Source organism: Oncorhynchus keta, chromosome 14 (assembly GCF_023373465.1).
Source record: "Oncorhynchus keta strain PuntledgeMale-10-30-2019 chromosome 14, Oket_V2, whole genome shotgun sequence".
NCBI classification, from domain to species: Eukaryota; Metazoa; Chordata; class Actinopteri; order Salmoniformes; family Salmonidae; genus Oncorhynchus; species Oncorhynchus keta.
In genome coordinates, this window is record NC_068434.1 from 68,023,109 (window position 1) to 68,041,535 (window position 18,427).

Sequence of the window (18,427 nt, forward strand, 5' to 3'; positions counted from 1 at the left end):
CCTGCACTATTAAAAAAAATCACATTTGAGATCATATTCTGACTAATTAGACTAATTATGTTTCCTGTGTCATTTTTGATTATATTATGAAAGGGTGCTTGAATTCTGATTGAATGTGTCACAAAAACCTAAAGAATCATTATCCTGCCCCATATATTACTGACTCAACGTACAGTAGGCTAATGATCTGACTTGAACCCTGGTTTATGAGATATTCGTCTTCACTGGGGTAGAAGTTTAGTTGTTGCAATGTAAAACCCACAAGCACAGAGCAGCCTTTCTAACAGAGAGAAAACAGTCATAAATCATCACAGACAATCTAAAAAAGAACGAGGACACTTATCACCAAGCTTCAGGTAACCAATGTCAAACCGAGATGTGCATCAGCCCCACTCTCCTGTGGCTCAAAATAGAAAATTGATTAATTGAGTGATTACAGAAAGGAACAAATTGGCCCCGTACTTTTATCTTCAGACTTGTACGATGCCCCGTCTCTGAAGCATAGCAGTGCCTATCTACACATGCATTTCCTTTACATCCTTTAATTTGCATAAAACATTTATGTAGCATGAGATCATGATGGTGCTTTTCAATGGCCAATATGTATTTGTATTGCTTTTAAAATCTCACGGCAGCTTGTGTCTTCATTTGTTCTTGATGATTCATGCTTATTCACCTCAACAGCATGATTCATTTTGCAGACATTAGAAAATAATGGAATATTATTTGTCTGGGCTCAATGTTTCAGTGGAAAGATACATTTACTCTATCAACTTGTCACATTTAGAAGAGCTAAGGAAAGCCTACAAATAACCCTTCTGGTAATAACAAAGAAATGGATTCCAACTAAACTTGTTACATCTTTTTCATACAATGTGAAGTATATCCTGTCAAATCAAATGAAATAACCTTGTATTTGGTGACAAATCTAAATATTATTGATCTCCGACTGATATTTCTCATAAAGGCCCTTGGATTGATGAAATAACATTTCTGCCTGAGCCACTAATGAGAGAATGTGAGCTATCTGTACAGTATCAATGTTTGATTAGTGAGGTCCAGCTGCTATGGAGGACCACCAGAGGGCTGCTTCCCCAGCAGGTAGGCTAGTAGTGTCAGCTAGCCATGAACATGTCCCTCTGTGGAAGGAGGATGGCCTGGAATACGCCTTGATATATGCACTTGTCACTGTCCTAATGACGAATCCATCTGTGCGGAGTCTAGCGCAGGGATTGGAGGAGGAGATGGGCTCATATTTCAATTATTTAGGTTCATGTCCTCTCTCTCTTCCTCCCCAGTCCAGTCCCCCATGTAGCTCATCTCTGCCTGTGCTTATGTAACCGATGTGAAATGGCTAGCTAGTTAGCGATGGTGCTAGCTAATAGTGTTTCAATTGGTGACGTCACTCGCTCTGAGACATTGAAGTAGTTGTTCCCCTTGCTCTGCAAGGGCAGTGGCTTTTGTGGCGCGATGGGTAACGATGCTTCAAGGGTGGCTGTTGTCGAATACGTGCAGAGGGTCTCTGGTTCGGGGCGAGGAGAGGGACGGAAGCTATACTGTTACACTTAGGTGGTCCTCACCTGATTCCACCTGTAGAAGAATTGAGCGGCGATGGAGCCATTGCTCATACAACTAGGCCACAACAGAATAAATGAGTGTATCAATACAATGTTGACTACATTATACAACAAAACAATGGACACCAACTCCAAAATGTGATGAAAACGTGTCTATTTATTTATGGCCAAGGAAGAATAATGTGTCTCTTGGTTGATATATTTACCTGGCATTATTTGATTGGGGCACGTGACTACCACCTACCGTGCAACACGTGTGGTAGTGGTATTTGTTGTTGTGTTTACCACGGCTTGGTAAATTTACTTTATCATGTAAATTCACCTGAAATAAAAAATAGAAATGGGGGGTTACAGAGGAAGTGACAAACTAATGCCAGAGTTGAGGACATTGTTTGCAAAACTCAATTTGTCCGATGACACCAATCTAACCAGCACAGATACGCAAATGCTTTTAGAATGGAACCGGACCATCAACATTGGCATAATGTCAGTTTTAGCAGCAATGATCACGTTGGGGGAATATTACAGTTGTTATGGTGATTCCTTCACCGGTGTCCGGCTGGTCAAGGAACTCTCGCTACGTTTTACTTTCCCTCACCGGTGCTGATTTGGCGTTTGGACTGATCATCACGCCCTTGAATCTGTGCGACTACAGTGAAGGCCCAGACTCCCTCTGTCACATTGTGGCTTTCTTCAACGCAATGATCTATAAGTTTAGAAAGATACATTGCAGTGTTTTACCTGCTGAAATACTCATCACTGATGACAAGGAGAAGAACGCTGATCGCCTTTGCATGGTGTTTTCCTCCATTTTTACTTGTGCCCATATCTTTTCCTAACGGGATAATTGAGGTCCACTTTACTACAGCGTCACTGGTTTGCAATCCATCGTACATTAACACGCCTCATCTTGACTTGCGCCTTTGGTTGGTTTGCTGCAATGAGACAGCGAGTAAAGATGTGACGACCCCAGGTGTTGTGAGCGCAACAGACCTGTAGCATCCAGGGTGCTTGTCCCTGTGATGACTCAGTACCACACATGTTGGACGGCGTGCATGGCGGCAATTATCTATAATGGTGAGTAGGCCTATAGAAATAACCAGGTTGCATGTTTTTCCCAAAGTCACTCACCACCTTTCTAAACGAGCTCAGCAAAATGCCCGTAACAAATGTTGGCTACAAGGCTGTAAAGTTGAAATGCCAATGTGCTGGGTGTAAGGTGACTGGGGTAGGCTGCTGAATCAGACTGATACCGGCAGCTTCTGGTATACAGCCTGAAACTTAGCAGTGTAAACGGGAAACGTTTCCTTACAAGCAAGAATCTTGAATAAAATGACAGTTAACCACACTGGTTGTCGGTATAGTTGGTCATTCAGTGGGTGAACTTCCGAGACAAATTATACACCGGAAAGTGTTATTTACCTGACTTTTTAGACCGCTGGTATTGCTGCTGAAATGTATGTCACCTGGCACATGCGGAAAACCATGTAAACACCTGCAAGACTTTGGTTAGTATGCGTGCATCGACGTGCATATTCTTGTGCACGTGACTTGGGTCAGGACAGGAGCAAACACATCTTGATTGTCCCATAGTTTTAAGTCTAATAATACTTGTCTGTGGATAGTTTCTCAAATTTCGACTCACTGAAGAACTAACACTACGGACAATCGGCAGAGTAAGTTCACATTTTATTCAACCTTCGTGATAGACAATGGCCGTTTGATTCTTTGTAAATGTGTTTACCTAAAGGCCCCGCATCCTAGGTTCTGTTTGCTAACCCTAACTCGGCTATGAGATCTTAGTCGTGCAATTTCACATATAACTATGTTTGGTGCCGTATTTCTCAAGTGAAAAAATGTGCATGACAAGTAATCGTCTCGCGTTGAATGACAACAAACACTTGATTGAAGAGTTCCCACTCCTGCTACAAGTAGTACTGTTGACAATCACTGAAGGGGCGTAGACTTCGACTGACTATGCTTGTGCATAGTCGGTTTTATTTCATAGCCTATGCTGTCCCTTTTTATGTATTTTTCTCCGTTCTCTCTTCCACCTGCCATCTCAGGCATTATAGTTATGGAGTGGATTGAGTTTGTGGTGGTGTGGCTGCCAACCGCCAACGTTTTCCCCAACTGCATCTTCTACTTCTAATCCAGATTAACCGCAGTTTCCGTAGAAAGTTCTGCCAGGATTTGGCCAAGGCCCTGGGCTGCACAGCCAGCTCACAGCCGGTAGTCTGGGACAATAACAACACCCTCCAGGAGCGCTGCTTCAGTGTGTCGTCAACCAACACCCTGATCACCTCACCCTGTCCAGTGACACCCCCTTCTGAGGGATTAGGCTTGTCATTGACATGGTACTCACTCACATTATTCAATGATACATCTGGTAAATTTCAACGCCAAACACCTGAAGGGCATTTAGGAGAGCTGCTTGTATTGAGATTGTGGTATCAGATTATATTTAAAAACAAAGTGTGGCAAGGAGACATGAGAGTGCTGTCAGGCCATAGTTAGATGCTTCAAAGCCCTGTCAAACACCAATCTTCCTCACCATCACTATGCATTTCAAGTTATTTTGAATCTTATTTTTTGTGGAACTCATACAATTCTTTGACATTTTTTGAATCCCCAATTGACAGTATTTGGTCCATGCTGGAATGTTTCTTTTTTTGTTATAGATGTATTTTTTGTTTTACATTTTACTGTCACACCATGCTGTCAGAATTCCATGCACCACATGTTTAGTTGAGTTTTGTTTGAGTTGGTAAATCCATCTGAATGTAGCCCTCAACCAGCCATGTCTCCCGCCACCTTGTTTGTATTTGCATTACCAGTATTTTACATGGTGCTACAATTTGATCTGCATGTTGTCTACAGCCCGTCAATATATTGCACTTAAATGTCAAAATAAACACATTTTGATTGATTTAAATGGATATTTAGCCATCAAACAATAAAATGTGTTAGGTGAACTTCAGAAGGAAATGTTTACAAGTGCTTTGATGGGCTTCAGGCCATCTACTCTGTACACCTATATCTTGTATATCAAAGGCCCGGCGTCTACGTAGCAGCCTTGCAAGGTAAACCTTTAAGTCATTGAATTTCATCTCCTGAGAAAGGTCATTAAACGGCTCCAGTGTATAAAGGTCACCACCACACTCATGTCTGTCGGCGTTACCCTTTCCCTCCCTTTGACTTCTCATATCACCAGGGTCACCTCCCAATTCATGGTCCCTTTTTTAAAAGAAAGTGGTTAAGACTATGCAAAGCCATCACTGTGCTACTGTCCGCACTACATTGTATGATACTGGGCAGCTCTCTTATTCAATTTCCAACTTCCTTTAGACTTGTTATTATGGTAAATGTTGAGGCTGAAACCTGTTGGTTGTGATCTCTTGAGATTTATGACATGGAATGTATGCTGTTTGACCAAAATCTGAAAATATAGTCCATATTATGAAACTTGCTAAATAAATGAAAATAATTAGTCATTTTGTGTGGCATGGAAAAGGAGAGGCAGATTTGAGAAGCTGCCTACATGGGAATTAAACTCTGCAAGAGGCTTTACTGAATATCACTTATTTCCCACACTGTATTTATTCCAATTTGAGGCCAAGTCTGACCCCCCATGGTTTCAGACAGGTTTCTGGGCCTTGGCTCAGGAGATCCAGTCATAGGTGGTGGGCTGATACATTGTGGGCTGATACATTGTATCTACTTTAGTTTGAGATGATTGGTCTCTGCTGAGGGAGGAGCTGTTTTTTTTACATAGTATATATTTATTTTTTCTGAACATATATTTGTTTGTTGGCAATGTCCTATTGAATGAATTGCAAAAATCTCTGAAGCTGGAGTCTTATATCTCCCTCTCTAACTTAAAGCATCAGCTGTCTGAGCAGCTTACCAATCACTGTACCTGTACACAGCCAATCTGTAAATAGCACACCCAACTACCTCATCCCCATATTATTACTTACCCTCTTGCTCTTTTGCACCCCAGTATCTCTACTTGCACATCATCATCTGCACATCTATCACTCCAGTGTTAATGCTAAATTGTAATTATTTTCACCTCTAGGCCTTATTTATTGCCTACCTCTTTACTCTACTATATTTGCACACACTGTACAAAACTAGAAACATCTTTATTTTCTTTTGTGTTATAGTTTGTTTATGTGTAACTCTGTTCTTGTTTTTGTTGCACTGCTTTGCTTTATCTTTGTCCAGGTTACAGTTGTAAATGACAACTTGTTCTCAACTGGCCTACCTGGTTAAATAAAGGTGAAATAAAAAAGCATAAGCTTTGGTGACACCTCGAGAGAGGGAACGCAGGCCGACAAAAGGTAAAGTATTTATTTATTTTTGGTATCTACTTAGTTATAGAAACGTGATACAATCAATGAAATCTGTAAAATAACTCCCAATTTTACTTAAAACATAGGAACCTTATAAATGTAGCTAGCTAGATACAAGTAGACCTTTTGCTAGCTGGCAGGAGCAGATGGCTTCATCACTAGCATGTCATTCTGCGACAGGGAGCTTTAGCTATAACTATTCCAAGTATTGTAAAGCTAATACAGTCATAAAGACAGAACTCACTAATTTCATTCATGCTGACAAATAAGAACTGCCACATTATCCCTGTCAATAGACCTAGTTGGAGTAGGATGCAGAGCACCCTGCCTTTATCCTCGTAGCCTAGTTGTTGTCATTTAAGACTGTCAAGATGTTCATTTCTACAATCCTTTGCTGCTGTGATTTATTTGATTCAATCTTGCTCACATTTATCTCCCACAATCTATTCAGCTCTCCTCTCCTCTCCTGTGCCATGCTCTTAGAGATCAACTAAGTGCTGCTCAGCTGATTCACTTACCTGTGTGGAGAACCATCCTACTGCAGTTTGAACTATCCCTGCTGTCACTATTAAACATTGAGACCCCATATGCATTTGTTTGTGGATTTTGTTAAGGCTACACAGTCTAGTGTATTTTAGAGTTGACAAGCACCAACTACAGATACACATGCTTGTTAGAATAAATTCAATATAGAATCAGTTTTGTTGAGGTGATAATAGATAACATATTTTACTATTGTAACATGCAGTGGGGAGAATTCTATTGTCCCTGTCAGGAGCCCAGACTTTTGCCCTAGATGGTTGAGTTCTCATCTCTGAACCACATGATCTTAAGATTGCATTGTGCTAAAGCACTTCTCTACAGTGGTGACCAGGGTGTGATTCTTTTGATACATCTATGGGGTCTGGGCAGACAATTGCTCCTAGAGAGAGAGGGGAATACTGAAGCATGTGTTTGTTGAGTTCTACTGTTTCCATCAGAGGCTCAGGCATAGATGGGAAAAACTCTCGTTTCTGGACTGCAACATTGTAAGAGTGTACCCCCACGCACACACACACACAATTCTCTCTCTCCCTCTCTCTCCTCTCTCTCTCTCTCTATATATATATATATACAGTATATCACAAAAGTGAGTACACCCCTCACATTTTTGTAAATATTTGAGTATATCTTTTCATGTGACAACACTGAAGAAATGACACTTTGTTACAATGTAAAGTAGTGAGTGTACAGCTTGTATAATAGTGTGAATTTACTGTCCCCTCAAAATAACTCAACACACAGCCATTAATGTCTAAACTGCTGGCAACAAAAGTGAGTACACCCCTAAGTGAAAATGTCCAAATTGGGCCCAATTAGCCATTTTCCCTCCCCGGTGTCATGTGACTCGTTAGTGTTACAAGGTCTCAGGTGTGAATGGGGAGCAGGTGTGTTAAATTTGGTGTAATCACTCTCACACTCCGTCATACTGACTGGTCACTGGAAGTTCAACATGGCACCTCATGGCAAAGAACTCTCTGAGGATCTGAAAAAAATCATTGTTGCTCTATATAAAGATGTCCTGGGCTATAAGAAGACTGCCAAGACCCTGAAACTGAGCTGCAGCACGGTGGCCAAGACCATACAGCGGTTTAACTGGACAGGTTCCACTCAGAACAGGCCTCGCCCTTTGAATTCCATGCTGTCACAGTTACCAGCCCTTTCAAGCTTAACATCCTTATCATTTATCGCCCTCCAGGTTCCCTTGGAGAGTTCATCAATGAGCTTGATGCCTTGATAAGCTCCTTTCCTGAGGACGGCTCACCTCTCACAGTTCTGGGCGACTTTAACCTCCCCACGTCTACCTTTGACTCATTCCTCTCTGCCTCCTTCTTTCCACTCCTCTCCTCTTTTGACCTCACCCTCTCACCTTCCCCCTACTCACAAGGCAGGCAATACGCTTGACCTCATCTTTACTAGATGCTGTTCTTCCACTAACCTCATTGCAACTCCCCTCCAAGTCTCCGACCACTACCTTGTATCCTTTTCCCTCTCGCTCTCATCCAACACTTCCCACACTGCCCCTACTCGGATGGTATCGCGCCGTCCCAACCTTCGCTCTCTCTCCCCCGCTACTCTCTCCTCTTCCATCCTATCATCTCTTCCCTCTGCTCAAACTTTCTCCAACCTACCTCCTGATTCTGCCTCCTCAACCCTCCTCTCCTCCCTTTCTGCATCCTTTGACTCTCTATGTCCCCTATCCTCCAGGCCGGCTCGGTCCTCCCCTCCCGCTCCGTGGCTCGACGACTCATTGCGAGCTCACAGAACAGGGCTCCGGGCAGCCGAGCGGAAATGGAGGAAAACTCGCCTCCCTGCGGACCTGGCATCCTTTCACTCCCTCCTCTCTACATTTTCCTCCTCTGTCTCTGCTGCTAAAGCCACTTTCTACCATTCTAAATTCCAAGCATCTGCCTCTAACCCTAGGAAGCTCTTTGCCACCTTCTCCTCCCTCCTGAATCCCCCCCTCCTCCCTTTCTGCAGATGACTTCGTCAACCATTTTGAAAAGAAGGTCGACGACATCCGATCCTCGTTTGCTAAGTCAAACGACACCGCTGGTTCTGCTCACACTGCCCTACCCTATGCTCTGACCTCTTTCTCCCCTCTCTCTCCAGATGAAATCTCACGTCTTGTGACGGCCGGCCGCCCAACAACCTGCCCGCTTGACCCTATCCCCTCCTCTCTTCTCCAGACCATTTCCGGAGACCTTCTCCCTTACCTCACCTCGCTCATCAACTCATCCCTGACCGCTGGCTACGTCCCTTCCGTCTTCAAGAGAGCGAGAGTTGCACCCCTTCTGAAAAAACCTACACTCGATCCCTCCAATGTCAACAACTACAGACCAGTATCCCTTCTCTCTTTTCTCTCCAAAACTCTTGAGCGTGCCGTCCTTGGCCAGCTCTACCGCTATCTCTCTCAGAATGACCTTCTTGATCCAAATCAGTCAGGTTTCAAGACTAGTCATTCAACTGAGACTGCTCTTCTCTGTATCAAGGAGGCGCTCCGCACTGCTAAAGCTAACTCTCTCTCCTCTGCTCTCATCCTTCTAGACCTATCGGCTGCCTTCGATACTGTGAACCATCAGATCCTCCTCTCCACCCTCTCCGAGTTGGGCATCTCCGGCGCGGCCCACGCTTGGATTGCGTCCTACCTGACAGGTCGCTCCTACCAGGTGGCGTGGCGAGAATCTGTCTCCTCACCACGCGCTCTCACCACTGGTGTCCCCCAGGGCTCTGTTCTAGGCCCTCTCCTATTCTCGCTATACACCAAGTCACTTGGCTCTGTCATAACCTCACATGGTCTCTCCTATCATTGCTATGCAGACGACACACAATTAATCTTCTCCTTTCCCCCTTCTGATGACCAGGTGGCGAATCGCATCTCTGCATGTCTGGCAGACATATCAGTGTGGATGATGGATCACCACCTCAAGCTGAACCTCAGCAAGACGGAGCTCCTCTTCCTCCCGGGAAGGACTGCCCGTTCCATGATCTCGCCATCACGGTTGACAACTCCATTGTGTCCTCCTCCCAGAGCGCTAAGAACCTTGGCGTGATCCTGGACAACACCCTGTCGTTCTCAACTAACATCAAGGCGGTGTCCCGTTCCTGTAGGTTCATGCTCTACAACATCCGCAGAGTACGACCCTGCCTCACACAGGAAGCGGCGCAGGTCCTAATCCAGGCACTTGTCATCTCCCGTCTTGATTACTGCAACTCGCTGTTGGCTGGGCTCCCTGCCTGTGCCATTAAACCCCTACAACTCATCCAGAACGCCGCAGCCCGTCTGGTGTTCAACCTTCCCAAGTTCTCTCACGTCACCCCGCTCCTCCGCTCTCTCCACTGGCTTCCAGTTGAAGCTCGCATCCGCTACAAGACCATGGTGCTTGCCTACGGAGCTGTGAGGGGAACGGCACCTCAGTACCTCCAGGCTCTGATCAGGCCCTACACCCAAACAAGGGCACTGCGTTCATCCACCTCTGGCCTGCTCGCCTCCCTACCACTGAGGAAGTACAGTTCCCGCTCAGCCCAGTCAAAACTGTTCGCTGCTCTGGCCCCCAATGGTGGAACAAACTCCCTCACGACGCCAGGACAGCGGAGTCAATCACCACCTTCCGGAGACACCTGAAACCCCACCTCTTCAAGGAATACCTAGGATAGGGTAAGTAATCCTTCTCACCCCCCTAAAAGATTTAGATGCACTATTGTAAAGTGGCTGTTCCACTGGATGTCATAAGGTGTATGCACCAATTTGTAAGTCGCTCTGGATAAGAGTGTCTGCTAAATGACTTAAATGTAATGTAATGTTGACCAAAGAAGTTGAGTGCACGTGCTCAGCGTCATATCCAGAGGTTATCTTTGGGAAATAGATGTATGAGTGCTGCCAGCATTGCTGCAGAGGTTGAAGGGGTCGGGGGTCAGCCTGTCAGTGCTCAGACCATACGCCGCACACTGCATCAAATTGGTCTGCACGGCTGTCGTCCCAGAAGGAAGCCTCTTCTAAAGATGATGCACAAGAAAGCCCGCAAACAGTTTGCTGAAGACAAGCAGACTAAGGACATGGATTACTGGAACCATGTCCTGTGGTCTGATGAGACCAAGATAAAACTTATTTGGTTCAGATGGTGTCAAGTGTGTGTGGCGGCAACCAGGTGAGGAGTACAAAGACAAGTGTGTCTTGCCTACAGTCAAGCATGGTGGTGGGAGTGTCATGGTCTGGGGCTGCATGAGTGCTGCCAGCACTGAGGAGCTACAGTTCATTGAGGGAACCATAAATGCCAACATGTACTGGGGCATACTGAAGCAGAGCATGATCCCCCTCCTTTCGGAGACTGGGCCGCAGGGCAGTATTCCAACATGATAACGACCCCAAACATACCTCCAAGACGACCACTGCCTTGCTAAAGAAGTTGAGGGTAAAGGTGATGGACTGGCCAAGCATGTATCCAGACGTAAACCCTATTGAGCATCTGTGGGGCATCCTCAAATGGAAGGTGGAGAAGTGCAAGGTCTCTAACATCCACCAGTTCTGTGATGTGGTCATGGAGGAGTGGATGAGGACTCCAGTGGCAACCTGTGAAGCTCTGGTGAACTCCATGCCCAAGAGGGTTAGGCAGTGCTGGGAAATGATGGTGGCCACACAAAATATTGACATTTTCACTTAGGGGTGTACTCACTTTTGTTGCCAGCGGTTTAGACATGAATGGCTGTGTGTTGAGTTATTTTGAGTGGACAGCAAATTTACACTGTTATACAAGCTGTACACTCACTACTTCACATTGTGGCAAAGTGTCATTTCTTCAGTGTTGTCACATGAAAAGATATACTCAAATATTTACAAAAATGTGAGGGGTGTACTCACTTTTGTGATATACTGTATATTGGAAGGTTACATTTTATTTAGATACTTCAAATACTGCCTGAGACACCTTTGCTGTTTGTCTCCGTACTCAACAATGGTGAAACACAATGTGATGTTTGAATGTATATGCGTGTGTAACGGATGTGAAGCGGCTAGCTTAGTTAGCGGTGGTGTGCGCTAAATAGCGTTTCAATTGGTGACGCCACTTGCTCTGAGACCTTGAAGTAGTAGTTCCCCTTGCTCTGCAAGGCTTTTGTGGAGCGATGGGTAACGATGCTTCGTGGGTGACTGTTGTTGATGAAGTGCAGAGGGTCCCTGGTTCGCGCCCGGGTATGTGCGAGGGGACGGTCTAAAGTTATACTGTTACACGTGAAATGTACGCCTCACTAAGTCATAGCTTAGTAGTAGAATAATGGTTTGGCAAGAATTTGGCACTGTGAACATTTAGAAGGTTAGTAGGAAAGTTAGGTTAATAATTTAAACCACCTAAATCTATTTACATTCACTGAACGTTTAGTATTTGGAAACTCAAAGATTCATATCCCAACTGCTTTTTCTATAGTTCTGCAGACTATCATTCTCCATACCTTATATTCTAATGCATCCAACATGACATTTGAGAACGCATTGTTAAGGAATCAAACTGGTCATTTTATTACAGAGCACATTGTATACATTTTGCTCAGCTGTTTTTAGAGATTGTATTGCAAGGTATATGTGCCGGATATACCGTGTTGGCTAATATGAATATGCAGCTGTATTATTTAAACCTCCATTTTTTTAATACGGTGCCTACAGAAAGTCTACATCCCTTTTGGATTTCTTCAAATTGTATTGTTTTACAAAGTATGATTCAAATGGATTTCAATGTCGTTTTTTGTCAACTATGTACACAAAATACTCTGTGGAAGAAAAATTCATTTTACTTTTTTTTTTTTTAAAGATGAATGAAAAATAACATTAAGTCAATACAATACATGAGTCAATACAAGTTAGAAACCCCTTTGGCAGCGATTACAGCTGTGAGTCTTCTTTGGTAAGTATCAGATGAGCTTTGCACACCTGTATTGTGCAATATTTGCCCATTTTTGTTATTTTGCAAATTCTTTAATCTCTGTCAAGGTGTTGGGGATCATGGGTAGACAAACATTTTCTAGTCTTGGCATGGATTTTAAGCAGATTTTAAGTCAAAACTTGGCCACTCAGGAGGTACAATCACTGTCTTTTTGGTAAGCAACTCCAGTGTAGATTTGACCTTGTATTGTAGGTTATTGTCCTGCTTAAAGGTGAATTCCTCACTCAGTGTCTGTGTAAAGCAGACTGAAGCAGGTTTTCCTCTAGGATTGCCTTTGCTTAGCTCCATTCTGTTTCTTTTCATCCTGAAAAACTCCCCAGTCTTTGCCAATGTCAAGCATTTCCATACCATGATGCACGGTGCTTGAAAATAAGGAGGCAGTTACTCAGTGATGTGTTGTGCTGGATTTGCCACAAACATAAGGCTTTGCATTTAGGCCAAAAAGTATATTCCTTTGCTGTGTTTTTCTGCAGTATTACTTTAGTGCCTTGTTGCATACATCTGCATGTTTTGGAATATTTGTATTCTGTATATTTGTATTCTTCTTTTCACTCTGTCATTTATTGTGGAGTCATTACAATGTTGTTGGTCCATCCTCTGTTTTCTCCCATCACAGCAATTGAACTCTGTAGCTGTTTTAAAATCACTAATGGCCTCATGCTGACATCCCTAAGCAGTTTCCTTCTTGTCATGCTGTCAATTCAGAACGACGACTGCGTCTTTGATGTGTCTGGGTGGTTTAATACATCACCCACAGCATAATTATTAACTTGACCATGCTAAAGATATATTCAATGTCATTTTGTATTGTTACCCAACCAACCAATCACTGCCCTTTGTACGTATGGGGGACAGAGGAAGGGAACCCATATTATTTAACGTGATTTGTTAAGCCAAATTGTACTTCCTAACTCATTTAGGTTTGCCTAAACAAGAGTGTGAAAACCTATGCAACAATTATATTTTAGCTATTTAAATGTTGTGATTTAAAAAAAACATTTTCACTTTGACATGACGGAATATTTTGTGTAGATCAATGACAAAAAAATACAATGAAATATATTTCAATCCCACCAAATGTGAAAAGAAAGTTGAAGGGGTGTAGACTCTATAGGGACTGTACACGAGACACATTTTTCTATCAACATGCTTTTATTTAGGTTGATATGCAAATTATATGATATGTTTCTTTAATCCTGCAGCTACTTACTTGACATGAGACACATAACCATGCCAACACATGATTAAACATTTGAATTCACTGACAGAGAGAGTGCTAATGAACCAATAGCTTCCTGGAAATCTGGACATCTGTTTCATTTCAGAGAAGCAGCACTGTGTCGTTCCAAGGACGACGATGTTGTAGCCTATTTCTCAGAACTGTAATATGGAGTGATGTTTAATGGGAAGGATCAGTTTGTTTGAACCAAAAACCTGGCAAGCTTTTTCTTGTCAATAATAATGGTGGACTAGACCAAGTCAGAATAACTGTGCACTACCCACAGATGTTTTCATTTATTGGCACTATTTCAGAATCTGAAATCTAGAAGTTGAACTTCTGTAGTTGTGCTCTGCTGTGAAGGCCATACTATTTATGTCACCCTTTCATATTTCTCCAATTATCTTGAATGAACAATTAGGACCATTAATAAAATAATGGCAAATATGTGGATTAAAGGTTCTTTATCTATTCCTTTTCTCTCCTGTTTTTCCGACATCATGTCTGCTAAGATCCTATTACAGCCTCACTCATCAATCAAGCATTCAAATTTAATTATAAAGCCCTTCTTACATCAGCTGATGTCACAAAGTGCTTTACAGAAACCCAGCCTAAAACCCCAAACAGCAAGCAATGCAGGTGTAGAAGCATGGTGGCTATGAAAAACTCCCTAGAAAGACCGGAACCTACGAAGAAACCTAGAGACGAACCAGGCTATGAGGGGTGGCCAGTCTTCTTCTGGCTGTGCTGGGTGGAGATTAAAACAACATGGCCAAGATGTTCAAATGTTCATAGATGACTAGCAGGGTCAAATAATAATAATCACAGTGGCTGTAGTGGGTACAACAGGTTAGCACCTCAGGAGTAAATGTCAGTTGGCTTTTCATAGCTGATCATTAAGAGTATCCCCGCTCCTGCTGTCTCTAGAGATTTTAAAACAGCAGTTCTGTTACAAGGCAGCATGTCTGCAGGCAGAAGTTGAAACTGGAGCTGCAGCACGAGCAGGTGGACTGGGGACAGTAAGGAGTCATCAGGCCAGGTGGTCCTAGGGCTCAGGTCCTCTGAGAGAAAGAGAGAGAGAATTAGAAAGAGCATACTTAAATTCACACAGGACACCGGATAAAACAGGAGAAATACTCCAGATATGACCCCAGCCCCCCGACACAAACTATTGCAGCATAAATACTGGAAGCCGAGAAAGGTGGGGTCGTGAGACACTGTTGCCCTGTCCGGGGATACCCCTGGACAGGGCCAAACAGGCAGGATATACAGTTGAAGTCGGAAGTTTACATACACTGAGGTTGGAGTCATTAAAATGTGTTTTTCAACCACTCCACAAATGTCTTGTTATCAAACTATAGTTTTGGCAAGTTGGTTAGGACATCTACCTTGTGCATGACACAATTAATTTTTCCATAAAATGTTTACAGACAGATTACTTCACTTATAGTTCACTGTATCACAATTCCAGTTTATCAGAAGTTTACATACACTAAGTTGACTGTGTCTATCAACAGCTTGGAAAATTCCAGAAAATTATGTCATGGCTTTAGAAGCTTCTGATAGGCTAATTGACATCATTTGAGTCAATTGGAGTTGTACTTGTGGATGTATTTCAAGGCCTACCTTCAAACTCAATGCCTCTTTGCTTGACATCATGGGAAAATCAAAAGAAATCAGCCAAGACCTCAGAAAAAAATGTAGACCTCCACAAGCCTAGTTCATCCTTGGGAGCAATTTCCAAATGCCTAAAGGTGCCATGTTCATTTGTACTAACAATAGTACACAAGTATAAACACCATGGGACCACGCAGCCGTCATACTGCTCAGGAAGGAGATGTGTTCTGTCTCCTAGAGATTAATGTACTTTGGTGCGAAAAGTGCAAATCAATCCCAGAACAACAGCAAAGGACCTTGTGAAGATGCTGGAGGAAACAGGTACAGAAGTATCTATAGCCACAGTAAAATGTGTCCTATATCAACAAAACCTGAAAGGCCGCTCAGCAAGGAAGAAGCCACTGCTCCAAAATCGCTATAAAAAAGCCAGACTACAGTTTGCAACTGCACATAGGACAAAGATCGTACTTTCCAGGGAAATGTCCTTTGGTCTGATGAAACAAAAATAGAACTGTTTGGCCATAATGACCATCATTATGTTTGGAGGAATAAGGGGGAGGCTTGCAAGCCAAAGAACACCATCCCAACCGTGAAGCACGGGGGTGGCAGCATCATGTTGTGGGGATGCTTTGCTGCAGGAGGGACTGGTGCACTTCACAAAGTAGATGGCATCATGTGGAAGGAAAATTATGTGGATATATTGAAGCAACATCTCAAGACATCAGTCGGGAAGTTCAAGCTTGGTTGCAAATGGGTATTCCAAATGGACAGTTACACCAAGCATACTTCCAAAGTTGTGGCAAAATGGCTTAGGAACAGCAAAGTCAAGCCATCACAAAGCCCTGACCTCAATTCTATAGACAATGTGTGGGCAGAACTGAAGAAGTGTGTGCGAGCAAGGAGGCCTACAAACCTGACTCAGTTACACCAGCTCTGTCGGCAGGAATGGGACAAAATTCACCTATCTTATTGTGGGAAGCTTGTGGAAGGCTACCCGTAACGTTTTACCCAAGTTAAACAATTTAAAGGCAATGCTACCAAATACTAATTGAGTGTATGTAAACTTCTGAACCATTGGGAATGTGATGAAAGAAATAAAAGCTGAAATAAATCATTCTCTCTACTATTATTCAGACATTTCACATTCTTAAAATATTGTCAGGAATTGTGAAAAACTGTGTTTAAATGTATGTAAACTTCCGACTTCAACTGTATGTACTGTGTAGTCATAACACAGGGATTATTAAACTATGAAAATATACTTGATGGAAAGATAGGTCAGGTGAAGTGCGGTCTCCCATATACAAATCCCAAGAGGAGCAGGAACTCTAGAAGAATATAAAATGACTTAACATGATTCTGCTGGCAGCCAGTCAACCACTAGACCAGTATCTACCTACCTGAGGGCAGGCCTAATTGCACAAATTATGTCACAGGGAGTGTGGCCTTTGGCGACACCGGAATACCTTGTTTCCCCCTAGTGAGAGCAATTAGTCTGTGAGGGCTAGAACAAGACAGGGGTATTAATGACACACTGCTCTGCTGCTGGCTGGCTCCAAATGTTGCTCACTCTGCTGTTTCTCCACTTCCACCAATGTTCCTTCTGTTATTGAGGTGTCTAACACGGGGCCCCCTGGGATGTGGTTACAGCTCGAGAGATAACTCAGACCCCTCCAAAGATATTCCCTGGTTGTAGATGCAAACAGCCTATCTGCTGGAGATTAGGTGAACGTGTTATTTTGAAATAAGTGCATTTGAAGGGTTGAAAGAATGTCCTCCCATTTATGGGAGGCTTAATTTGACTCAATATTAGAGAAGATATTTTCAGGGGAGATCTTTCATATAAAAGGTTGATGAGACTGCCATTCTTACATACTTCTTAATATCATGCCATACAGATACTTCATTTGAGGAAGGCTACCCGAAACATTTGACCCAAGTTAAACAATTTAAAGTCAATGCTACCAAATGCTAATTGAGTTCTGACCCACTGAGAATGTGAGGAAAGAAATAAAATATTAAATAAATAATTATCTCTGCTCTTATCCTGACATTTCACATTCTTAAAATAAAGTTGTGATCCTAATTGACCTAAAACAGGGCATTTTTACTAGGATTAAATATCAGGAATTGTGAAAAACTGAGTTTGTATTTGGCTAAGCTGTATTTGGCTAAATGTATTTGGCTAAGGTGTATGTATGTAAACTTCCGACTTCAACTGTAACCCCACCCACTTTGCCAAAGCACAGCCCCCATACTAGAGGGATAACTTCAACCACCAACTTACTATCCTGAGACAAAGCCGAGTATAGCCCACAAAGATCTCCCCCACGGCACAAACCCAAGGGGGGGCGCCAACCCAGACAGGAAGATCACGTCAGTAACTCAACCCACTCAAGTGACGCACCCCTCCTAGGGACGGCATGGAAGAGCACCAGTAAGCCAGTGACTCAGCCCCTGTATTAGGGTTTAAAGCAGAAAATCCCAGTGGAGAGAGGACTAGCGAGGTTTCCATCCAATTGTCGACAGATTTTCATGCGAATATTTAAAAATCTGCATGAAGAAAATATGCACATTTTCCCACCAGTGGTGTGTTTCTACCAAATGTGCTTGTTGCAGATAAAAATCAGTGTGTGATGACGTAGTGCACACAAATGGTTATTTTTTGCTTATATTTTCATGTACCATATAAAAAATCTAATGTTCAGTCTGTTTCCATCGCATTTTCAACTGCGTTAAATTGTAAATATGCCTAGTCTGGTCTTGGCACATGCGCTCTGCAGTGTTGCCAACTTAGCGACTTTGTCACTATATTTAGTGAGTATTCAGACCTTCTAGCGACACATTTTCAAAAAAGCAACTAGCGACAAATCTAACACAAATCTGGCAACTTTTTCTGGTCTTATTGCAGACTTTTGGAGACTCTGACGTGAAAACATGTATCGTTCTTACTCTTCTCAACAAGCAACGGGTGCTGCCGTGGGCCCCACCATCGTCCCAAAGCACTCACAGGTGGCCCAATCCTCGAGCAGCAGTCCCTCCCAGCTGCAGTCAGAGCAGGAGATGTTCACCCCTCCGCGTCCAGACTGCAAATTAATCGTGCATGCGGGAAGCCGCCGCTGGCTGATCCCACCCTGGCTTACATTCAGGGCGGGATGTAAATGTAAAATGTTCTTTGTCTAA

The 18,427-nt window shown here is 43.1% G+C and overlaps 1 pseudogene; it reads left to right on the forward strand.

Annotated features, from left to right (window-relative positions):
* The first annotated feature begins 2,022 nt into the window (after positions 1-2,022).
* LOC118394165 (adenosine receptor A2b-like) lies at positions 2,023-18,427 on the forward strand (annotated as a pseudogene).